This window comes from Vicugna pacos, chromosome 2 (genome assembly GCF_048564905.1).
Source record: "Vicugna pacos chromosome 2, VicPac4, whole genome shotgun sequence".
Classification (NCBI taxonomy): Eukaryota; Metazoa; Chordata; class Mammalia; order Artiodactyla; family Camelidae; genus Vicugna; species Vicugna pacos.
The window spans coordinates 66,114,937-66,141,370 of NC_132988.1; the positions used below are offsets into that span (position 1 = coordinate 66,114,937).

A 26,434-nucleotide genomic window follows, 5' to 3' on the forward strand; every position below is an offset into this window, starting at 1 on the left:
GAGCCTCCATAATCATGTGAGCCAATAACCTTATAATCCATCTGTACTTCTTAAGTCTTGTTGTATCTCCTATTGGTTCTGTTTCTCAGTAGAACTTTGCCTAATCCACTAAGATCGGGCATTAGAAAATATAATGTTGGGGCTCTTAAGATTATTTTTAAAATGCAGAAAACTGAGACTGCAGAGAAAAAAAGGATATTGAATATGCCTACAGTAGTATTCTGGGAGAATTTAAGAAGTAGAAACAAAAAAATCTGGTCCTTAAAAGTAGAGTTTTAAGTGTACTTTTGAAGGAAGTGAAAAAAATATAAGGAGAAATGAGAATCAGTTCAAAGCATTCTGATATGTTTTGATAGAGTTATTATGGGTATAAATAAAGGGTCTAAATTCCTTGAGATTCTTTACTAAATAGATTAATATAGTTAAATAACATTTTTCAGATATCCAGATAGCTGTTACTTTTGGTATATTGGATAAATCCATTTCTGTCATGTAGCTGATGGGATATTCCATATTAATCATATTTTAGAGCTCTCCTCCTCAGTAGAGTAGTCCAAGAAGCAGAGGCTTGTATAACATTGTCCTCATGAAGGGACAATACAATTTGAATTTATTTTGGATTTACTCAGTCCAATCCAAATAGACCATAAAGGCTATACATCTTGCTGTTCAGTCTCTCAGACATTCATGTACATCTTCATTTGTCCCCTTCAGTATGCTACTCTGGATAGAGCCCTATCTCCTGGACCCTTTTGCAATCATGTTCCACAATCTCAGTTTATGAAAGGATAACTTTCACCATCTATGAGATAAGCTATCCTCAACAAGTATCTCTCTCACAAGGCTTATGATCCAAAACAAAAGCATCTGTGAGTTAGTACCATATTTTGGGCATCTTAACTCTCAGTTTTAACTTTGTAACTTGAAATCTATCTACAATCCCCAATGCTAGAAACCCCAATTTTTAAATATGAAGGATTCTTAGAATGAATGACTAGAAGACAGTGTGTCTGGTTTTTTCTCACAGGAAAAGATACATGATCTTGACATACATAGAACTTATTTAGAGACTAGTGTAAGAAAAGTGAATGGATGTTTGTAAGTAACATATTTGTTGAAGTGGAGGAAGAGAATTTGGTTAATTTAATTTTCTTACAACAGGGCACACAGTGTGGGGAGGTGGACAGAAATGGAGATGAAGAATTTTTTTTTCTATGATAGTCCTTACTTTATTGGATAGTGAATATAATAAAATTGGAGAAAAGGATTTGGGAGCTTTAAAAATATATATATTTGACCACCTTCACTAGTTTTGCTCATCCCCATACCCTGCCTCTGGCAACTCTATCAATCTGTTCCCTATATCTATGACCTCATTTTTTTGTTTTGTTTTGTCTTTTTAATTATTTTTAGATTCCACAGGTAAGTGAGATTACATGGTGTTTGTCTTTCTTTCTCTGACTTATTTCACTTAGCATAGTGCCCTAAGGAGGTCATTCCATGTTGTCACAAATGGCAACATTTCCTTCATTTATGGTTGAATATATATCACATTTTCTTTATCCATCCATCCATCATTGAACACTTAGGTTGCTTCCATGTTTTTCTATTGTAAATAATAATGCTGAAGTAAATATGGAGATATGTATCTTTTTGAGTTAGTTTTTTCATTTTCTTCAGATAAACACCCAGAAGTAGAATTGTTAGATCATTTGGTAGTTCTATTTTTAATGTTTGAAGAACCCCCATACGGTTTTCCACATTGGCTGCACCAATTTACATTCCTAGCAACAGTGAACAAGGGTTCCCTTTTTCTACATCCTTGCCAACACTTGTTATTTCTTCTTGTTGATAAAAGCCAGTATAAAAGGTATGAATTGTTATCTCATTGTGGTTTTGATTTGCATTTCATTCCTAATGATTAGTGATGTTGAACACCTTTCACCTGTATATCTTCTTTGAAAAATGTCTATTTGGATCCATTTTTTAATGGGATTGGTTTCTTTGCTACTGAGTTGTATGAGTTCTTTGTATATTTATCATATTAGCTCCTTACAGATACATGATTTGTAAATATTTTTCCCATTAGGTTATCTTTTCATTTTATTGATGATTTTCTTTGCTGTGTGAAAACTTTTTAGCTTAATGTAGTCCTACTTGTTCATTTTTGCTTTTGTTACCTTTGCTTTTTGGTGTCAAATCCAAAAAAATCATCAGCAAAACCAGTCAAAGAGTTTAATGCCTGTGTTTTCTTCTAGTAGTTTTAAAGTTTCAGGTTTTATGTTCAAGTCTTTAATCTATTTTGAGTTTGTTTTTGTGTATGGCATAAGATTATCATTCAGTTTTATTCTTTCACATGTGGCTGTCCAGTTTTCCCAGCATCATTTATTGAAGAGAATATCCTTTCCCTATTGCATACTCTTGGCTCTTTTCTTGTGACTTGATTGGCCATATATGTGTAGGTTGGTTTCTGGGCTTTCAGTGCAGTTTCATTGATCTGTGTGCCTGTTTTTTATGCCAATACCATACTGTTTTGATTACTGTAGCTGTATAATATAGTTTGAAATCAGATAGCTGGTGCCTCCACCTAGGTTCTTCTTTCTCAAGACTTTTTTTTTTTTTTTTGGCTATTCAGGGTCTTTTGTTTTTCCATTGAAATTTTAAAATTACTTGTTCTAGTTCTGTGAAAAATGCCCTTGGTATTTTAATAGAGATTGTATTGAATCTGTAGATTTCTTTGGGTAGTATGGATATTTGAACAATATTCTTTCAATCCGTGGTGAGCACAGAATCTCTTTCCATTTACTCCTCTTCAATTTCCTTTACTAATGTCTTACAGTTTTCAGTGTATAGGTTATATCTACTTTCACCTTCTTGGTTAAATTTATTCCTATGTATTTTAGTATTTTTGATGCAATTGTAAGTGGGACTGTTTTCTTATATTTTCTTTCTGATACTTTGTTATTAATGTAGAGAAATACAAAAGACTTTGGTATATTGATTTTTATGTTATGGAACTTTACTGAATTTGATTAGTTCCAACAATTTTTTGGTGGCGTTTATAGGGTTTTCTACATGTAATATCATGTCATCTGCCAATAATAGTTTTATTTCTTCCTTTCCAGTTGGATGACTTTTATTTCTTTTCTTGTCTAATTGCCCTGGCTAGGAGTTCCAATACTATGTTGAATAAAACTGGTGAGAGTGAGCATCCTTGTCTTGTTCCTGATCTTAGAAGAAAAGCTTTCAGCTTTTCACCATTGAGTATGATGTTTGCTGTGAGCTTATCATAGTTGGTATTTATTATGTTGAGGTATACTGCCTCTATACCAATTTCACTGAGAGTTTTTATCATGAGTGAATTTTTTTGTCAAATGCTTTTTATGCATCTATTGAGATGATTATATAATTTTTATCCTTCATTTATTAACGTGATTTCCCACATTAATTTTCAGATTTTGAACCATCCTTTCATCTCTAAAATAAATCCTTCTTGATCAAACTATATAACAGTTTTGATGTACCATTGCATTTCATTTGCTAGTATTCTGTTGAGGCTGTTTATGTCTATGTTCATCAGGGATACTGGCCAGTATTTTTTTTTTTTCTTGTGGCATCCTTCTCTGGTTTTGGTATCAAAGTAATTCTGCCCTTCTGACTTGAGTTGGAAGTATTTTCTTTTCTTTTTGGAAAAGTTTGAGAAGGATTTTTCTTAATACTTCTTTAAGTGTTTTGTAGAATTCACCAGTGAAGACTTCTGGTCCTGTACTTTTGTTTGTTGGGAGGTTTTTGTGAATAAACTTTAAGACAAGTAGCTATTCTTCTATATGTTATAATCAACTAGAGATTGTGAAATGATGCTAGGCAAGGATGGAAATAATTGAACCTAAAAAATGTGAACTTTTACTAAGTGTCATGGTTACAGTAATTTATTTTGCTAGTGCCACATAACATGAAAAAGGAAGCAAATATTGATCTGATTTATTATTATCATCATCATCATGATTATTATTAAAATTAGGAATCAGTAAGGTAGATTGTCAGGAGTGGAAGACACCGAGAATGCTAGCAAGAAATTAGTTGATACTGTCTTTCATGGATTCCTGTGTGTAAAAATATTGAAGTGAATTCAGATGATGAGGAGCATGTCAGGGGAAAAGTGTTGGGATTAGAAGAAATGAGAGAAATCAGTGACTTGGGAGTTTCTATTAGAAAGAAATTAATGTGGGGAAAAAAAAGGTAAAATAAAAATAGGCGAAGCACAATGCAAAGGAGTCATTGGTGATAATTTACATTACTGGCAGAAGTTTGTGATTTATAGACATAATTGGGGAATTGCCTATAGTGAATATTAGAATATGGTGGAAGAAAAATCATGTAACTTAGATTAAGTACAGATTATCGGTAACTAAATACAGAGATGGGATTTTATAGAGCATAAATCTAATAAAATATGCATACTGAGATAGGATTAGAAACAGATAAGCATTTATGAATTATGAGAAAAGGAATATGAAGCTTATAAACTGAATGGGAAGGGGCACCATGTCTTTAAATGTCTTCCTTCCTGGAAGAGTCTTGGTATGTGCCTGATTTTTAATAGCATTCCTCTTCCCTCTCAAAATTGGTTTGGTTTAGGTGATAAGTTTTCCAGTCACACTACACATGGGTAGTATCAGCTACTTTAATGAAAATTCTAATTAGACAAAAGGTAATGATTATTGTCATAAAATATTGACTGTTAATGCTCTTTTAACTATCTCATTTCTTACAAAAAGGAGACTGCTCTGCTTGATATGGGAAGAACTCAGAGTAAAATTCCCAGACTAAAACCTAGAGTCTCTAAAACCAGGTTAATATCTTTTTCACTATCCTATAATAACTGTAGAATTGAAAAATGATTGAGTGTTTTGGGTAATCAAATGTCTTTTGACATTTTTGAGAACTGTATAAAGTTACCAATCATTGTTTTAAATCATGAATATTTCCGTAGGAAGTCTTAACATTAACTATACACATAAAGTATAATACTTAAAACATAATTTTTGATAAATTCATAAATTAATCAAAACCCCTATATTGTTTCCCTTTGGTTGTGTGATAGATATAAAACTTTTATATGTAAAGGGAAGCACATTGATATATTTGTGGCAAGAATCCAGATATAAGGTGGCAGAGATTCAGAAGTTGTTTAACTTCCATCCTTCACCTGAAGGTACCTGGAGATTTCCTCCAGTAATCTCATTGTCTCTTCATCTTGGCCAACAATAAGTTTCATTCAATCTACAGTCACCTGGGAGAAGAAGTAAGCTGGGTTTGATACTGATTGACTATACAGAATCTCTATATGGAGCAACTGGACAGAAGTTTGTATGATGTATGTTCATGGTCTGTTTAAAAGAGGACTGAATTAACAAATGGAGACGTAGTAATGCATGTTCAAGGGCTGTCTTAAAGCAGAAGTTACAGAGGTTAACCTGGCATAAAATAGACCCTCTAAAGAATGGTACAAAAAATGGAGAATGATCAATTGAAAAGGTGTATATGAATGTATATGCTTTTCTACTGCTATTTTACTATAGGAATTGAGAAATAGTTTAGGAATTGTAAAAGATCTGTATATTATTATTTCCTTTCCTTGATTGAAACCTTAGCCAGCAGTAAATTTTTCTTTTTTCCATGGGTTTTATGAGACTCTGAAACAAAAGCACTTTACATAATATGTATATATATGACTGTTTGTGTGTGTATGTATGTACCCAAACTTATGTAGATTATATATATACATTTATTTAATTATACATATATTTTATATATTTATACATTTATTCATTTAAACTATTCTTAGTATATACTGATGAACAAATATTGCTTAACAAAAATGTAGTAAGATAATTCATGGGAGAGCAAGTTCTAAAATATTTAAAACTATAGTTAAAGTATATTTTTATAATGTGCTGTTAATAAATGCATATAGCCTTTAGGATGACTCTTAGATATCCTGTAAGCATTTGGATAAAGAAAAGGAAAGTGAAGTTATTGGAACAAGATGAATTTGGAGATAATGAAAGATAGATAGGTAATTAGATAAATAGACATATCTTAAATAAGTAGACATAATGGACATTTCTTAAACAAGGCATATTTTTAAGGAAACATTTTTAAAGGTAGAACAGGAAAACAGTTCACATAAATATTGTTTTAAGAATCCACAGTTAATCTTTCTTCTTGTCCTCTGGTGTTAGGGACCTTATATAGACCACAGGTAGGTGTGGTGGTGAGTCTTTCTTGGCAAAAGTAGAGCAAATCAGGATGTAAATTCTCCAGAAATCCTCTAGGGGAACAAGTCAGGTTTCTTCTGCATGCATGTGGAATTACCTCTTAGAGAATAAAAGAAAATAGGAAGAAGAAGGACAAGATCTTACATATAATATTTGCTAAAACCTCATTACATAAACTTTGAGTTTTCAGTTTTCCCAGAAGAAGCTATTATTCATTTCAAGTTCAAATATATTGCTCAAAATTGTAAGATTTTTCTGGCACTTTTTATTAAAAATTCAGGTGTCTAGCTGTTGAAACCAGACACTGCAGCATATTAAAGTCTGCATATTCCTGGGATTCCAAATATGCCTAAAAGTATATATATATACTAAACACTTTCTTGGGATTTAACATATTTTAAACATCACTACAGGAAAGAATGGCTTTATTCCTGTTTCATAAATTTCATACAACTATTTGCATATTGACTCATCAATTTTCTCTGATGTACTAAAAATGTTTTCTAATTTGTCAAATATCTAGAGTTGGTAGGGTAGGTTCTTGACTAACCCAAGTTTTGTTTCTGTGTACAAGTAACCAGCATTATTAATTGAGTTTCACTGGATGAGGATTCATTTTGTTCACTTTTATGAAGTCTGCTTTAGCATACTTTGATTTACTAGAACATGTGGAGAAAGGTTGCTTAGAGGAAATCGAGGAATATAATTATTTAGAAGTACAGTTTTCATAATTTGTCAATAGTAAATCTCTGGAGCCTAACAAATAATAGCCCTTAATGGACCGCTGAAATGAATGCAAACTTATTTGGAGCAAATTATTTTGGAGAGTATGAGGCCTCAAATTGTAATTTAATGTGCATGGTGCATTCAGGATGCAAGGAACCATCATTTGCACAATCTTGAAAAAGATAAAAAGAAGTCTTACAGCACAGGAAATAGCACATTACAAAGCTGTGTATAGCCTAGTTATGTCAGGAAGTCAGTATAATGTGTGTGTTAGCAGACCACCTGAGTGGATGAGATGTATTATAATCACGATGTTTATCATACATAATTACTGAACACAAGCTGTATTATATGGCACTGACAAGCATGGATCTGTAGTTCTAGATTTATGTCCTTTTAGGTTCCTAAGCAGAGCTTGTTATGTATAAACCAGCAGAAGCAGATGGACTGCTCTCCAGAGTGCAATAGAATAACACAGGATTATAGAGAGGAAAAAGTTTGCTCTAGCAAAACCACAGAAATACAGGCAGCTAGAGAGAAAAATCCCACAACTGAGCAGAAAGAACTACTGGTCACACTTAAAATCTAATTGATATATATCAATTCTGACAAGCAGGACACTTAGAAAACAAAAAAAGAGAGATAGAAAGAGAGAAAATTTCTCTTCCTGTTTAAAGATTGGCACAAACCTGGCTGTAGTGAATAAAAATTGAAAGCACAAACTGAAAAGCCACTTTTTTTATACAGAAGAAATCTGTTTTTTATCTATTTTTATATATAGTGGTTAAAACTTTCTTACCTCAAACTCCCCTTTGGACACATTTGTTCACCTCTGTTCCATTTCTTCTTCCAAGACATGGAGATGATAACTGTTCTGCCCAGAATGTTGTCATAAGGTTTAAACGTGATGAGGTTTAAATAGTAACCTCTATGCAATTGCTGGCTATAGCTATTATCCTGATTTTACTGATGAAGAAAAATCTGAGTCACGGAGCTTTGCCCAACATAACCCAGCTAGTGGGTATCAAAGTGAAAGACCGTAGAACTACCTTAGTTATCCGTTGCTATATAACAAATCACCCTAACATTTACTGGCTTAAAACAAGAACAGTGTGTTGTTACCTCTGATTCTGTTAGTTGACCAGGTGGTCCTTTTGCTGGTTTAACTTGGGTTCACTTTGCAGACGCATTTCCCTGACGCTAGGCTCAGCTAGACACCTCAGGTGGAAGGGGTTTTCATTCCAGTATTTTTGTCCAGGTATTCCTCAGGATTTCAAGATGCAAGCTGCCACTCTACAAAGACATTAGCACACTTGTGCTTGACTCAGCTTTGCTGATGTCACATGGACCAAATCAAGTCTCTAGGCAAGCCCACAGTCAGTATGGGAGAGGACTTCCCAAGGTGTAGACACTGAAAGTTGTGATTTATTGGAGGCCATCAAGAAGATATTTATCCACATCTATGGACTTGAAAATCCTTTGATTTTTTATGTGCTATTGTATTTATCAACTTCAGATAAGAAAGTTGACAAAATATAGATTAATCATCTATAAGCATTGTTAGAATGAAGAACCTCCGGGTATTTGTGTGTGTGCATGTGCATGTACATGAATGCTTTCATTGGCGATATTGCTGGAAATTCTTGAAATTGACTGACTCAGTGATGTACAACTTAACTGAAAAAATCTGGATGATGTTCCAAAAGTTTGTGGCAAACCAAGTAATAAGAATAATAAAACTGTTAAAGTAGGAATTTATTCAGAAAACAGGTACGTGGATATTGAATCTTGCCTGTGCCCCTCACCTGCTGATTGATTACCTCTGATGGGTCTTTGGTAACATGAGTATGTAAGGCAATGAATGTTAGGTATCATTGTGAGTGCCTTACACATCTGGAAATATCGTTATGAAGTAACATAACTATTTTTAGTAAAATATGCCTGTGATAAATCATGTACATCTGTGTCCAGTGAATTCACTTTTGTGTAATACTTCACTTGCACCACATTGTTTCGATAAACTAAGTTTTTGTTCTTTTCTCTCTAAAATGCAGGTAATACCTATAATACCACTTTTTTTTTTTTTTAGTTTTTAGAATAAGAGTTGGTGTATATTAGGAATCTATCATAGTGCTTGGCACTTTTTTTTAATTGAAGTGCAGTCAGTTACAATGTGTCAATTTCTGGTGTACAGCACAACTTCCCAGTCATGCATATAAATACATATATTCATTTTCATATTCTTTTTCATTAAAAGTTATTACAAGATACTGAGGATAGTTACCTGTGCTACACAGAAGAAATTAGTTTTTTTTTAATCTATTTATACACATAGTGGCTAACATTTGGAAATCCCAAACTCTCAAATTTATCCCTTCCCATGGTAACCATAAGATTGTTTACTATGTCTGTGAGTCTGCTTCTGTTTTGTAGATGAGTTCATTAGTGTCTTCTTTTTTTTCTTTTTTTTTTTAGATTCTACCTATGAGTGATATCATATGGTATTTTTCTTTGTCTTTCTGGCTTACTTCACTTAGAATGGTAAACTCTAGGTCCATTCATGTTGCTGCAAATGGCATTGTATTATTCTTTTTATGGCTGAGTAGTATTCCATGGTATAAATATACCACAACTTCTTTATCCAGTCTTCTGTCAATGGACACTTAGGTTGTTTCCATGTCTTGGCTATTGTATATAGTGCTGCTGTGAACTTTGGGGTGCATGCATTTTTTTGAATTCGAATTTTCTCCAGGTATATGTCCAAGAGTGGGATTGCTGGGTCATATGGTGAGTCTATTTTTAGTTTTTTGAGGAAAATCCATACTGTTTTCCATAATGGCTGCACAAAACTACATTCCCACCAACAGTGTAGGCGGGTTCCCTTTTTTCCACACCCTCTCCAGCATTTATTGTTTGGGGACTTTTGAATGATGGCCATTCTGAGTGGCGTGAGGTGATACCTCATTGTAGTTTTGATCTGCATTTCTCTGATAATTAGTGATACTGAGCATTTTTTTATGTGCCTGTTGGCCATTCATATGTCTTCATTGGAGAATTGCTTGTTTGGGTCTTGTGCCAATTTTTGCAAATGATGTGACTGACTAAAGTTTTAATTTCAAGAATATAAAAACAGCTCATACAACTTAACAACACGGCCCAATCCAAAAATGTGCTTGGCACTTAATGGCATTAAATAAACCTAGAAATACTCCTCCTTTATTTTGCTGCTCCTCTACCTCTCCCCCCTTCCTTCCTTCCTTTCTTGCTTCCATCCTTTTCTTTCTCTTTCCTCCTTCCTTTCCTCAGTCCTTCTTAAATTACATTTCTGGTGTTTTTTGCTATGTACCATTTAAAATATTCCTTTAGTAAATATTTGCCTTAATGGCTTCTGGGTTATAACATGCTTATAAGTTTACAACCAGAAACTATTTTTTAATTTTCTATATTTTCTTCCAATTGTGTATAGATCTTAAAAATCTGTGTATTTTAAGTCCCCCATGCATTTTTAGGCATACAGTTGGGCATATGCTTGTTGTAAAGTCAGGGTATATATTTTTGTTATATAAATATATAGCCAATTATCATAAATCATTAATTTAATGTCATCTTTACCAATGCTACTTTAACATTTATACATGTTTTTCTATCTATACCTAATCTATTCCATTAATGCATTTTTCTATTCTTACACCAAAAGCACACATTTTTAATTACTGTAACTTTACTGCATTATGACATCTGGTCAGACATGTTTACTTTGCCTCACTGAAAGAGCTTTTTTTTTTTTTTAATGTTCTTGGATATTCTTGTGCCTTTTGTTTTACACAGGACGTTTAAAATCTTTTATTTTTCTGTTGATTTTCTTAGCTTCTAGAATTGTTCTCACCTTCTAGAATTCCAATTAGATAAATGTTGGATTTTCTCTCAGTTTTATGTAACCTTTGTATGGTTTTTCTCTGCTTTGTACTTTGTGCTTTACATTTGGACTATTTCCTTAATTATACCTTTGGTATCATATATTCAGCTTCTAGGGTTGTTTATAGTATTAAATGAGTTTACATTTGTGAAATGCCTTATGTGTAGTGAAAGCAATACAAATATTATGAATATAACTATATATATATAATACATATATCATATTATACAAATATCAATAATAATAATTAGAAATTAGATAAGCAGATTGGAATTCCCAAAACTGTATCCTATGAAAAGTCAGGAGGTGAAGTGGTCTTGTCTATTTCTCTACTGGAATTAGTTGTTTTTAAATTTTTTTTCTTATGTACAAATTCTTTCTTTAAATCCAATAAAATGGTTTCAGTTATTTTGACTAGGGTCTGTTTTAGTGTTTGTCTTCATTAACTAATCTCCCTAGCAGAGCTCACCTTAGAAAAGTATTATACCTTACAAATTCTTGGGGCTTTGTTATCTTGAAGGCAAACATTTAAGCACTTGCACCAAATATTCACAAGTCAAATCTGCCTAGCTATTCCACATGCAGTCATTTATCTGAATATCATAATAACTCTTAAAGGACTTTGAAGAGGTAATATACTTCATGTGATATCAAAGCTATTAAGATATAATAATACTAAATAATATTATTGTATTTCATATAAACCTTCACCCACATTAAATCTCCCTGTTTTGTTACTATTATTACATGTTGAAAAGGTTTTAAATAACATTTACATACATCAAAATACAGAATTTTTGTTTTTCTACAATCCAGTGGTTTTTAGTATATTCACTGTTGTGCAGCCATTACCAATGATCTGATTTTAGAATATCTTCATACCCCCAAACATCCCATTAATCAATTGAAGTCACACTTCATTTCCCTCCAAACTCTCCCTTCCCCAGTCATGGGCAACCACCAATATACTTTCTGTCTCTATTGTTAAAAGATAAACTGAGGTACATTAAAATTTTCAAGAATTTATTTTATCATACATCAGTTAGAATTGGACATCACCAAAAGTTGTTAGGATCACTCTACCAACAGGAGCTAACAGAAAGGTTTTTAGAGAGAAGATGCGGAAGCAAAGCAAGGAGATGATTTTATTGCTATAGCTCAACAGTTTAGGAAGCCACGTTGGCTGTTTATGATTGGTTGCTCTTAAACTTCATTTTCTTGGGTTCCAGTGCATGGACTCTGGCTTAGGTTTTGGTTTGCTTACGTAGGCTGTCAAGGCATTAGAGTCACCCTCTGTCTAATGGCCTCCTTGCTTAATTGCTTTAACACTATGGATTTGCCTACTTTGGACATATATAAATAGAATCATTAATTTGTGGTGTTTTGTGAGTGGCTTTTTTCACTTAGCATAATGTTTCTGGCTAATCCGTATTGTCTTATGTATCAAAATTTCATTCCTTTTATTGCTGAATAATATTCCATTGCAAAAAAATGCCCATTTTATTTATCCGTTCATCAGTTGATGGACATTTTGATTGCCAGAACTTTTAAAGTTATGGATTGATTATGGCATGTGCATGTTTCCATTTCTGTTGAATGTATACCTAGGAGTGAAATTGCTTGGACTTATAATAACTCTATGTTTAACATTTTGACTAAAAGTCAGACTGTTTTCCAAAGTAGCTGTACCATTTTACATTCCCACCAGTGGTGTATTAAGTTTCCAGTTTCTCCACATCCTCACCAACATTTGTGCTTATCTATCCTTTTGTTTATAGCCATCCCATTTTACTGATGACTAAGGCCATTGATCATCTTTTCATGTGCTTACTGACCATTTGCATATCTTCTTTAAAAAATGACTATTTAAATTCTTTGCCCATAAAAATGAGGTTTTGTCTTTTTATTTTTTGAGTAGTAAGACTTCTTAATATTTTCAAGAGACTAGGCTCTCATATTTTCTCTAATTATCTGAGTTGTTTATGTGCAGTTTTCTGTGTTCAGTTGTTTATGTTCAGTGGGTTGTTTATGTTAAGTTTTGAAATAGAGGATTATGAGTTCTCCCACTTTGCTTTTCCTTTTCAAGGTAGTTTTTGCTATTCTGAGTCCCTAATATTTCCATCAAAACTTTAGGAACAGTTTATCAAATTCTGTTAAAAAAAAACTGGTATTTTTATAAAAGTGCATTGAATTTGTAGACCAATTAGAAAAGTATTGTCATGTTAACGATATTAGTCATATGATTTATGCACATTAGGATATCTTTCCATTTATCTAGATTTTCTGAAATACTTTTCAACAATGTCTTGTGGATTTGTGTATTGGTCTTACACTTCATTGAATTTATTACCAGACATTTTGTTCTTTCTGATGCTATTATAAATAGGTTTGTTTTCTTAATTTTATTTTTTAAATTGTTCATTGCTGTGGTATAAAACTACAGCTGAATTTTTTATATTAATCTTGTGTACTATAACCTTGCTGAAATTGTTCATTACTCCTAATGGTTTCATTGTGATCAGATTTTGTATGTTGTAAGGTCACATCATTTACAAATAGAGTTTCACTTTTGTACAAGTCTTTATTTTTCTGTCCTAATTTCTATGGCTAAAACCTCCAGTACAATGTTGAATAGAAGTGGACATCCACGTCTGGTTCTTGGTGTAGGGAAAAAGCATTCAATCTTTATCCATTTTATATCTCTAATGTTAGGGGAGGTATTTAATTAGATGTATTAACAGGCTGAGGAAGTTTCCATCTATTCTCAATTTGTTGAGTTTTTTTTTTAAATCACACAAGAGTGTTGGAATTTGTCTTTTGCGTCTTTTGATATGATCATAAAATTTTGTCTTTTATTCTACTAACATGTTGCATTACATTAATTGACTTTCAAATGTTAAATCAGGCTTGCATTCCTGGAGTAGATTCTACTTTGTCATTGACTGTAATCTTTTTTTTTTTTTAAGGCCTGTATTGGGTTTGCTAGAATTTTGTTGAAGAATGAAGAATTTGGCCTATAGTCAAAAGGATATCAGTCTGTAGTTTTCTTCTTGTGAATGTCTGTCTTGTTTTGGTCACAGGGTAATACCATCCTTATAGAGTGAGTTGTGAAATATTCCCTACTATTTTATGTAAAGAGTGAGTTTCTAAAGAATCGGTATTAATTCTTCTTAAACATTTGTTAGAATTCACCATTGAAGGCATTGGCCTGGGCTTTTCTTTGTGGGATTTTTTTTAAAATCACAAATTGAATGTCTTGTTACAGGTCTAATCAGATCATCTATTTCTTGAGTCAATTTTGCTAGTTTGTGTCTTTCTAGGAATTTGTTCATTTCATCTAAGTTATCTAATTTTTTTTAGCACATAGATGTTAATGTATAATACTTATAATATTTTCATTTCTGTAAAGTTGGTTTTCTTTCTTTTATTCCTGTTAGTAGTAATTTCTCTATTTTTTCTGTGATCTAGTGATAGGTTTGTCAATTTTTCAAATATTTTCTGAAAACTAACATTTTGTTACTTTTCTCCAATGGTTTTCTATTCCCCATTTTCTTTCTTTATAATCTAATTTTTATTATTTCCATTATCCTTGTTTTGTATTATTTTGATCTCTTTTTATACTCACTAAGTTGGTAAGTTATATTATTAGAGATCTTTCCTCTTAATAATATAGGGGTGTATAATTACACGTTTTTCCCTAAAGACTGCTTTAGAAGCATCCCATTAGTTTCAGTATCTTTTGTTTTTACTTATCTTAGTGGATTTTCTAATTTCCTTTTCATCCCTTCCTTGTTCTATTGTTTATATAGGAATGAATTCTTTAATTTCTAGATACTGAGTTTTCCTAATTTCAGTTACTGGTTTCTAAGTCTAATTCCATTGCAGTCAGAGAATATACTTTGTACTATTTTAATATTTTAAATTATATTGCGTTCTGTTTTATGGCCTAACATAACATTATCCTAAAGAATGTTACACATTTGAGAAGAATAGGAATTATGCTGGGTTTTTTTTGGAGTGCCATATGTTTGTTAGAATTAGTAGATTTATGATGCTACTGAAGTTTTCTACTTTTTATTGATATTCTGCCTAGTTTTTCTATTCATTTTTTTAAGCGGATAATATACAACTAGTGTCATTGAATTGTCTTTTTCTACCTTCCATTCTGTCATTTGCCTCATTTTGGGACTATGACAGATTAACTGTTTTATTATTATAACATGTCTCTTTAAATAATTTTTGTCTTAAATTCTATTTTTTCTTAATATAGCCATTCCAGCTTTTTTTTTTTTCTGTTTGTATGGTAAATCTTCCACTGCTTTACTTAGATCTAAAGTATGTATACCATAGACAGTATAGGGTTGGGTTCTATATTGTTTTGGTATTAAAAAACCTATGATGACAATATTTATATTTTAATTAGAATGTTTAGCCTATTTGCATTTTACTTGGTTATTGATAAGATAGGATTTACATGTGTCATCTTGGCAAATTTGGGGGTTTTTATGTGTTAAAAAGATACTTCCTAGTGTACTATATTGACTTTTTCCTTTTTTTAACATTTTTTATTGATTTATAATCATTTTACAATGTTGTGTCAAATTCTAGTGTAGAGCACAATTTTTCAGTCATACATGAACATATATATATTCATTGTCACATTTTTTTCTCTGTGAGCTACCATAAGATCTTGTGTATATTTCCCTGTGCTATACAGTATAATCTTGTTTATCTATTCTACAGTTTTGAAATCCTGTCTATCCCTTCCTACCCTCCTCCCCCTTGGCAACCACAAGTTTGTATTCTATGTCTTTGAGTCTGTTTCTGTTTTGTATTTATGCTTTGTTTGTTTGTTTTTGTTTTTGTTTCTGTTAGAGTCCACATATGAGTGATCTCATATGGTATTTTTCTTTCTCTTTCTGGCTTACTTCACTTAGAATGACATTCTCCAGGAGCATTCTTGTTGCTCCAAATGGCGTTATGTTGCCGGTTTTTATGGCTGAGTAGTATTCCATTGTATAAATATACCAGTTCTTCTTTATCCAGTCATCCGTTGATGGACACTTAGGCTGTCTCCATGTCTTGGCTATTGTTAAACAGTGCTGCTATGAACATTGGGGTGCAGGTGTCATCCTGAAGTAGGGTTCCTTCTGGATATATGCCCAGTAGAGGGATTCCTGGGTCATACAGTAAGTCTATTCTTAGTCTTTTGGGGAATCGCCATACTGTTTCCCACAGTGGTGGCACCAAACTGCATTCCCATCAGCAATGTAGGAGGGTTTCCCTTTCTCCACAGCCTCTCCAGCATTTGTCATTTGTGGATTTTTGAATGACGGCCATTCTGACTGGTGTGAGGTGATACCTCATTGTAGTTTTGATTTGCATTTCTCTGATAATTAGTGATATTGAGCATTCTTTCATGTGCCTATTGATCATTTGTATGTCTTCCTTGGAGAATTACTTGTTTAGGTCTTCTGCCCATTTTTGGATTGGGTTGTTTGGTTGTTCCTTATTAAGTCGTATGAGCTGCTTATATATTCTGGAGATCAAGCCTTTGTCGGTTTCATTTGCAAAAATTTTCTCCCATTCCATAGGTTGTCTTCTTGTTTTCCTTCTGGTTTCCTTTGCTGTGCAGAAGCTTGTAAGTTTCATTAGGTCCCATTTGTTTATTCTTGCTTTTATTTCTATTGCTTGAGTAGACTGTTCTAGGAGAACATTTTTGAGATGTATGTCACATGTTTTGCCTATATTTTCTTCTAGGAGGTTTACTGTATCTTGTTTTATGTTTAAGTCTTTGATCCATTTTGAGTTGATTTTTGTGTATGGTGTAAGGGAGTGTTCTAGCTTCACTGCTTTACATGCTGCTGTCCAGTTTTCCCAACACCATTTGTCTTTACTCCATTGTATATTCTTGCCTCCTTTGTCAAAGATTAGTTGGCCAAAAGTTTCTGGGTTCATTTCTGGGCTCTCTATTCTGTTCCATTGGTCTATATGTCTGTTTTGGTACCAATACCATGCTGTCTTGATGACTGTAGCTCTATAGTATTGTCTGAAGTCTGGGAGAGTTATTCCTCCAGCCTCTTTCTTTCTCTTCAGTAATGCTTTGGCAATTCTAGATCTTTGATGGTTCCATATTAATTTTATTATGATTTGTTCTAGTTCTGTGAAATATGTCCTGGGTAATTGGATAGGGATTGCATTAAATCTGTAGATTGCCTTGGGCAGTGTGTCCATTTTAACAATATTGATTCTTCCAATCCAAGAGCATGAGATATCTTTCCATTTTTTAAAGTCTTGTTTAATTTCCTTCATCAGTGGTTTATAGTTTTCTGTGTATAATCCTTTCACCTCCTTGGTTAGATTTATTCCTAGGTATTTTATTACTTTGGGTGCTATTTAAAGGGGATTGTTTCTTTACTTTCTTTTTCTGTTGCTTCATCGTTAGTGTAAAGAAATGCAACTGATTTTTGAACGTTAATCTTGTAACCTGCTACCTTGCTGAATTCTTCGATCAGCTCTAGTAGTTTTTGTGTGGACCTTTTAGGGTTTTCTATATATAGAGTAACATGTCGTCGGCATATAGTGACTCTTTTACCCCTTCTTTTCCAATTTGGATCCCTTTTATTTCTCTCTCTTGCCCGATTGCTGTGGCTTGGACTTCCAGGACTATGTTGAATAGGAGTGGTGATAGTGGGCAGCATTGTCTTGTCCCAGATTTGACTTTTTCCTTTTATTATGCATTTTGAGTTATTTGCTTAGGCTGATCTGGGGATTACAATTGGTATTGCACCCTAAAACAATAAAGTTCACACTTAAACTGATTTAATTTTAATGGTACAAAGAAATTTGTTGCAGAATAGCTTTATTACCTCCCCCTTTCTTTGTGCTATTGTTGCCACTTCATCTTTATATAGTATAACCCCAAAAAGACAATAAATTGTTGCTTTATGCAGTTGTTTCAATTCACATAGGAAAAGAAAAAACATTTAAAAAATACTAAATAAAGCCAAACAAGCTTAAATAACAATAGGTCTTTAATCTGTCAGAGAAACAAGGTCATAGGGAAGACTGCTGCTCCCATAATTGAAGAAATAATCAGATACAAAAAGCATGTTTACTGGAACAGAAACCCACCAGAAGAAATGTCCATGGGAACCAGTGTCAGGTTAAGAAAACCTGAAATGTGATGAATTGCTGGAGACTCAGTGTATAGTCCTGAGAGATAAAAACTCTAAAATGACCCAGTCTTAGGGCAGCCTTCAGATTTGCTAGTTTTACCTCCAGAAACTTCATCAGGTCCCCTCAGTGAATTCCCTTGTGATTTTGGTAGTGGGAGGGGAAAGGAACCACCTTGAAATACGCCAGAGCATTCTGTTCCTAACAAGCCCTGCCCTCGGGAGAAACTATTTTACCATAGCTTAACCTGCTGTGGTTATATCATAACCCAACTTGAGGGAAGGGAAATAGCCAACTCCAGCTATCTCTTGTTTTTTGTATGGGAGAAGCAAAATACACAGCTCTATATCTTTCCAGGAATCCTGAACCATCTGGGGTGGGTGAAAATCGAGAAGCATTAATAAAGTTCACAGGCAAGGGGTATAGGCTCCCCAAAAGGCTGAGCCCTAATCACAAGACTATCAAACACTTTCTTTTCCCTACACCTTACAACTGTTTATTGCAGTTTCTTTTACCCAGTATATTGTGTTGACCTTTCAAGAAAGAAAAAAAAAAATTGCAAGTCATACTTACTGCCAAAAACACAATTTGATGGGACTCAATAAGCATCAGAACCAGAATCAAAAATGTCAGGAATATGGAAATTATGACCAGGAATTTTTTAAACTGCTATTGATATGCTAAAGGCTTTGGCAAAAGTTTATACAACATGTAAAAAAAGATGGATACATTAGGCAGAAAGATAAAAATTTAAAGAAAGACTCAAAAGGAAATGTTAGAGATAAATATACTGTAACAAATGAAAATGGCTTTATGAACTCATAAGTAGACTGGACATGAATGAGGAAAGAATCTCTGAACTTGAGGATAAGACAACAGAAACTTCCAAAACTTAAAAGCAAATCCAAAAAAAAAAAAAGACTGTAAAAAACACTGACTAGAATATCCAAGGACAGTAGGTTAACTACAAATGGTATAAAGTATGCATAACAGGAACACCAGAAGGAAAAGAGGGAAAGGCACATATTTGCAATATTTGAAGTGACCACAACTGAGAGTTTCCCACAAATTAATGTCAGACCCCAAACCACAGATCCACCAAACTCAGAGAACACTAAGGAAGATAAATGCAAAAAAAGAAAAATAAAAGCCACAAAAATAAAACTCTTCCCAAAGGCATAAACTTCAGAAATCAAAGATAAAGAAAAAATTGTGAAAGGATCCAGAGGGGAAAACATGTTACCAACAGGGGGGGAAGAGAAGAATAGGAATAATATGACTTTGCAGAAACATTGCTACCAAGACGACAGTGGAGTGAAATATTTAGTGTTAACAGAACAAAACCATCAACCTAAAATTCTGAATTATATAAAATTACCCTTCCAAAGTGAAGGAGAAATAAAGACTTTGTCAGACAAAAATTGAGAATTTGTTCTTAGTTCCTATTTTGCAAGAGATGTCAAAGGAAGTTTATCAGAAAAAGGTGATGATATAGGTCAAAAACTCAGATTTAAATAAAGGAAAAACATCAGGAAAATAATAAGTGAAGATAAAATTAAACTTTTATTTTTCTTAATCCTAACTGATCTAATAGATAACTGTTTTTCAAAATGATAGCAACAATTTATTCAATTTTGTATGCTTATCTATATATAATATGCATCATAAATGTTTATGTATAAATGCAGAAACACATAATATGTAAATGTTTGTGTATAAGTGAAATGTATGACAGCAGCGGCCCTAGGTACTATCCGTGAAGGGTTATAGTGTTATTTGAAAGTAGACTTAGATTAGCTGTAAATGTATATTGCAAACTCCAAAGAAACTAAAAAGTCAAAAAGTATAATTGATACACTAAAAAAGAAGAGAAAGTGAAATTATATAAAAGGATAAATTAAGACCAGAAATAACAGAAGAGATGACTGAAGATAGTAGCTTAGAAAGATCCTGAGCTCACCTCCTTCCACAGGTACAACAAATCTTTAACTACCTATGGAATAATTCCCTCTGCAAGGAACATGAGACTGGGCAAAAGTCTCTGTAACATAGGGCAAAAGGACAGCATCAAGAGGGGTAGCAGGAATAAAAACACAGTCTCGCAAGGAACAAGCCACATCCCAGTTACAGTGATCCACAGTTGGGAAGGCTCACAAAGGTATGCTTATTTTTCGTTGATCTTCATATCAGGCATCCCAAACCTTAGATCCTGCACAGAAAAGATAAGCCCTTAAACATCTGCTTTGAAAAGCAATGGGAATATATCTAGAAACCTATAGAACTACAGGGAATGGAAAACCTACTCTTAAAGGGCTCATGTGCAAGCTCACTTTCATCCCTAAAATTGCAAAAACATCAGTTTGAAAAGTGTATGGGTCATAGGTGAAGGAGACCCATGTACCAATCTTGAAGTATTTACCAGAGAGGCAGGAACAAGTTGGGATGCTCCCTGGGAACTGAGACACTGATGAGAGCCATTTTTTTCAATCTCAGTCTGCATTGCTAAAGCCAGTACTGGCAGGAGCCATTTTGGAGATCTCCATCTAACTTGTTAATATCAATGGGACTGCCTCACCAAGAGGTCCATACAATGCCTGTACTTCTGCTGGACCTCACAGCCATTGGGGTGATGACCCCACCAACCATGCCTTATAGCTTCTGGTGGCTGGGCCTCCCAGCCATTCCAGGGGCTAGCCCTAAACACCAGAACCAAGCAGCAGAGGCAGCCAGGTCCTGCAGCCATTTGGTCAGCCCTGCCCACCAGGATGCCACAGTAGCACTCATGGCCACATTACAAGAATGTGTATGAAGCCCACAGAGAGGATACCCATGGAGTGCCTGACTCTGGTGACCAGGTATAATGTACTTCTGAGCCCCACAGAACATCTCCTACATCAGGTCAGTCCTTTAAGACTTGGTAAGGTAGCTGATTTACATAAAACATAAACAAACACAGAAAATTAGTCAAGATGAGAACACAAAGGAACATGTTTCAGTTGGTTGAAGAAAAAAAAAAAGACTAAACCTCAGAAAAAGAGCTAAATGAAACAGACATAAGCAGACTAATTGAAAAAGAGTTCAAAATAATGATCATAAAGATGGACAGACACGGTGAACTTAAAGAGATAGAAAATGTAAGAAAATATAAAACAGAAGTTATAAACGAACTTAAAAATACACTAGAGTGGTTCAAAAGCATTTTGGATGACGTGGAAGAACAAATCAGCAAGCTAGAAGAAAAAGCATGGAACTCAGCCAGAGAGAAGAGAAAGATGAAGAAAGTATTAACAAAAGTGAAGATAATTTAAGTGACCTTTGAGACAACATCAAGTGGAAAATATTTGTGCAACATGAGTCTCAGAAGAAGAAGAGAAAGGAAAAGGGTCAGAAAAATAATTTGAAGAAATAGCAGCTAAAAACTTCCATAATCTGTGAAAGGAAACAGATATCCAGGTCCAGGAAGCCCAGAAAATTCTGAAAGATAAACCCAAAGGGCAAACTTTAAGAACAGAGAATCCTAAAAACAGCAAGAGAAAAACAACTTGGTCCATATAAGGGAAACCCAATAAGGTTAGTGTATTTTTCAGCAGAAACTCTACAGGCCAGAAGGGAGTAGCAAGACATATTCCAAGTGCTGAAAGGAAAAAAATTCAACCAAGAATTCTCTACTCAGCAAGGTTATCATTCATAATTTAAGAGTTTTCCAGGTAAGCAAAAGAGAAGAGAGATTACTACTACTAAACTGGCCCTAAAAGAAATGTTAAAGGGACTTAACTGAAAATAAATGGCACTAATTAATAATAAGAAAATATATAAAAATAAAATTCTCACTGGAAAAAAGTAAGTACATAGTAAAGGTAGTGGATCAACCTCTTATAAGGCAAGAATGAAGATCAGAAGTCAAAAGAAGTAAAATTAACTAAAATTACAATAGCTGGTTAAGGGATATATAAAATAAAAATTTATAAAATGTGTCATCCAAAGTATCAAATATGGGGGCAGGAATAAAAAGATAAAGCTTTGGAATGTGTTCAAATTTAAGTTACTATCTACTTAATACAGACTGCTATTTACCTAGGATATTATATGTGAACCTCACAAAAACTGCAAGAACAAAACATAGTACACAAAATGAGAAAATCTGAACACTAAAGAAAACCGTCAAAATGCAAGGGAAGAAAGAAAAACAGAATTAGCCAAAAAATAACAGAAAACAATCAACAAAATGGCAATAATTACATATTTATCAATAATTACTTTAAATGTATTTAGACTAAATTCACCAGCCAAAAGACAGAGTGGCTAGATTTAAAAACAAAACAAAACAAAACAAACAAACCAAAAACCCACCAAGACTCACAAGAGACTCACTTCAGAAATAAAGGCACACAGAGACTGAAGGTAAAGGGATAGAAAAAGATGTTTCATGAAAATGTAAATAAAAATAAAGCTGGATTAATTATACTCATATCAGGCAAAATGGGCTTTAAAATAAAAATTAATGCAAGACAAAGAAGAGCATTATATAATGATAAAGGGGTCAATTCAGCAAGACTATTAAACATTTATAAATGTATATGCACCCAACATAGTGGTACCAAGATATATAAAGCATACAGAATTAAAAGGAGAAATTGAAGGCATATAATGATACTAGGGAAATTTAACACCCCACTTATGTCAATGGATAGATCCTCGGACACAAAATCAGTAAGAAAACATCTAACTTTATAACACATTAGACAAGATGAACTAAATAGACATATATAGAACTAAATATATATATAAAGAAAGAGATCATTCTATTCAAAAGCAACAGAATACACATTATTCTGAAGGGCACATAGAACACACCCCAGGAGAGATTACATGTTAGGTCACAAGTCTCAATAAATTCAAGAAGATTGAAATCATATCAGGCATCCTCTTCAAGCACAATGGTACAAAACTAAGATTCAGTTACAAGAAAAAAAAATGGGCAAAACCGCAAAAACATGGAGATTAAAAAACATGCTATCGAATAACCAATGGTTCATCAAAAAATCAAAGAAGAGAGAAAAAAATACCCAGAGATAAATGACACCAGGTATACAACATAATCAAAATCAGTGGGAGGCAGCAAAAGTGATTCTGAAAGGAAAGTTCATAGCAATGCAGGCTACCTCTAGGAACAGAAAAAAGGTCAAACAAGCAATCTAACTTTATATCTAAAGTAACTAGAAAAATAAAAGCAAATGAAGCCCAAAATTAGTAGAAGGAAAGAAATAATATACAATAGAGCAGAAATAAATAGAGACTTTAAAAAATATAGGAAAAGATCAATGAAACTGAGTTGGTTTGTGGTAGAAATAAAAATTGTAACATCATTAGGTAGCTTATCCAAGAAAAAAAGGCTTAAATAAAATCAGAAATGAAAATGGGGATTTAAAAACTGCTATCACAGAAATACAAAGGATCATTAATAAAACACTATCAACAATTATATGCTAACAAATTAGACAACCTAGAAGAAATGGATAAGTTGTCAGAAACATGCAATGTTCCAAGACTGAAACTTAAAGAAATAGAAAATTTGAATAGACCAATTGAATCAGGAATCAATAACCTCCCAACAAACAAAAGCCTAGGACAAGACAGTTTCACAGGTAAAGTCCACAAAACATACAAAGAAGATTTAATACCTGTCCTTCTCCAATTCTTTCAAACAATTAAAGTGGAGGGAAATCTTCCAAACACATTTTATGAAGACAGCATTACCCTAACAGCAGAACCAGACAAGGACACCATAAAAAAGACAGTTACAGATAAGTATCATTGATGAACATGGATCCCAAAATTCTCAACAAAATATCAGCAAACCAAATCCAATAATACATTTAAAGGATTATACACGATGATTAAGTGGGATTCATTCCAGGGATGCAAGGATGTTTCAACATCTGCAAATCAACTGTGGTTCATTCCATAAAAAAAAATTGAAGGATAAAAATCACATGATCATCCCAAGCAATGCAGAAAAGCATTCAGCAGAATTCAATATCCAATATTTATGGAAACTCTCAACAAAATGGGTATAGAGAACATACCCAAATATATTAAAGGCCATATATGTCAAATGCACAGCTAACATCTCAATGACAAAAAACCTGAAAGCTTTTCCTCTAAGATCAGGAACAAGAAAAGTATGCCCATTCTTGCCACTTTTATTCAACACAGTATTGGAAATTTCAGCCAGAGCAGTTAGGCAAGAATAAAAGAAGGCATCCAAATCTGAAACGAAGTAAAACTACTACTATTTGCAGATAAAATAATAATATATAGATAGGTAGATAGACAGAATTCTAAAGATGCCACAAAAAAATTTGTAACTAATAAATACAATAAAGTTGCAGGATACAAACTCAATATACAGAAATCTGTGTCAATTCTATACATTAATAATGGATTATCAGAAAGATAAGATGAATAGTAATGAGTTGTGGTAATCACTCTGCACTGTATACAGATGTTGAACTATAATGCTGCATAACTAAAACATATTAAAGTAAAAACTACTTTGAGTCAATTAATTATTTAAAAAATCCAAAAGACAGAAAAAGTATGAAAGACAAAAATAGGGACAAAGACAAAAGGCAACAAATAGAAAATGGTAACAAATACAGTAGATTATAATCCAACTATATTATTAATCACCTTAAATGTTAATTCTCTAAATACATCAATTAAAAGATAGAGATTGTGAAAGTGGATCAAAAAACATGGATCAGTTACAAATTGTCTGCAAGAACACTTTAATATAAAGACAAAGATTAAAAATAAAAGGATAAAGATATGACATGCTAACACTAGTTAAGAGCATGTGTGAGTAGCTATATTAATTTCAGACAGAGCAGACCTCAAAGAAAGGAAAATGATTATTAGATATAAAGAGAGATACTACATTAAATGATAAGGAAAGCAGTACATCAAGAAGACAGTTATTCTTCATGTGTATGTGCTAATAACAGAATATAAATATGTAAGGCAAAACTGATAGAAAAGCAAAGAGAAATAGATAAACCCACTTTATAGTTGGACACTTTAAGAACTCTCTATCAAAATGGGAAGATCCAACTGACATATATCAATAATGAGATTTACAAGAGCCAAAATATAGAAACAGCCTTAATGTCCATCAACAGGTGACTGGATAAAGAAGATGTGGTATATTTATACAATGGAATACTACTCAGCCATAAAAACCGACAACATAACGCCATTTGGAGCAACAAGAATGCTCCTGGAGAATGTCATTCTAAGTGAAGTAAGCCAGAAGAGAAAGAAAAATACCATATGAGATCTCTCATATGTGGAATCTAAAACAAAGAAAGAATCAAACAAACAAAGCATAAATACAAAACAGAAACAGACTCATAGACATAGAATACAAACTTGTGGTTGCCAAGGGGGTGGAGGGTGGGAAGGGATAGACGGGATTTCAAAATTGTAGAATAGATAAACAAGATTATACTGTATAGCACAGGGAAATATACACAAAATCTTATGGTAGCTCACAGAGAAAAAATTGTGACAATGAATATATATGTGTTCATGTATGACTGAAAAATTGTGCTCTACACTAGAATTTTACACAACATTGTAAAATGAGTATAAATCAATAAAAAATACTTTAAAAAAAATAATGAGATTAATCACCTGGAAGTAATTGGCATCTGTCAACTACTTCATTCCACATCAGCAGAATTCACATTTTTCTCAAGCCTTCATAAAGCATTCACCTAAGATAGACCACATTCTGGGCCATAAAACACATCTTAACAAATTTTTAAAAATAGAAATCGTACAGGGTCCCCTCTTAACCACAGTGGAATTAAACTAGAAATCAGTAACAGAAAGACAGCCAGGGAATCACAAAATGTGTTGAGATTAAACAGTGCACTTCTAAGTGAAACATAGGTCAAAGGAGATCTCAAGAGAAATTTCATAATGTTTTGAACTAAATGAAAACACACAACTTATCAAATTTGTGGAATGCAGATAAAACAGTGTTCAAAGGGAAATTACAGCATTGAATCTAAGCTTCTAAGGAAACTAGAAAAATAAGAAGTTAAATCTAAAGTAAGCAGAAGAAAAGTCATAACAAACATTAGAACATAAATCAATGAAATTAAAAACAGGAAATCCATAAAGGACATCAATGAAATCAAAAGCTTTTTCTTTGAAAAAAACCCAATCAATAAGACTCTAACCAGAAAAACTAAGAAAAAAGATAAAAGATATAAATCATCCTCACTATTACTATATAGGGGAGACATCACAATAAATCCCATGCACA

General features: G+C 33.1%; 1 long non-coding RNA gene across 5 annotated transcripts in view; it reads left to right on the plus strand.

The window, feature by feature from the left end:
• The window catches only part of LOC140686569 (uncharacterized), a 464,075-nt gene that overhangs the window by 388,413 nt on the left and 49,228 nt on the right, over window positions 1–26,434 (plus strand). The window lies entirely within an intron of this gene.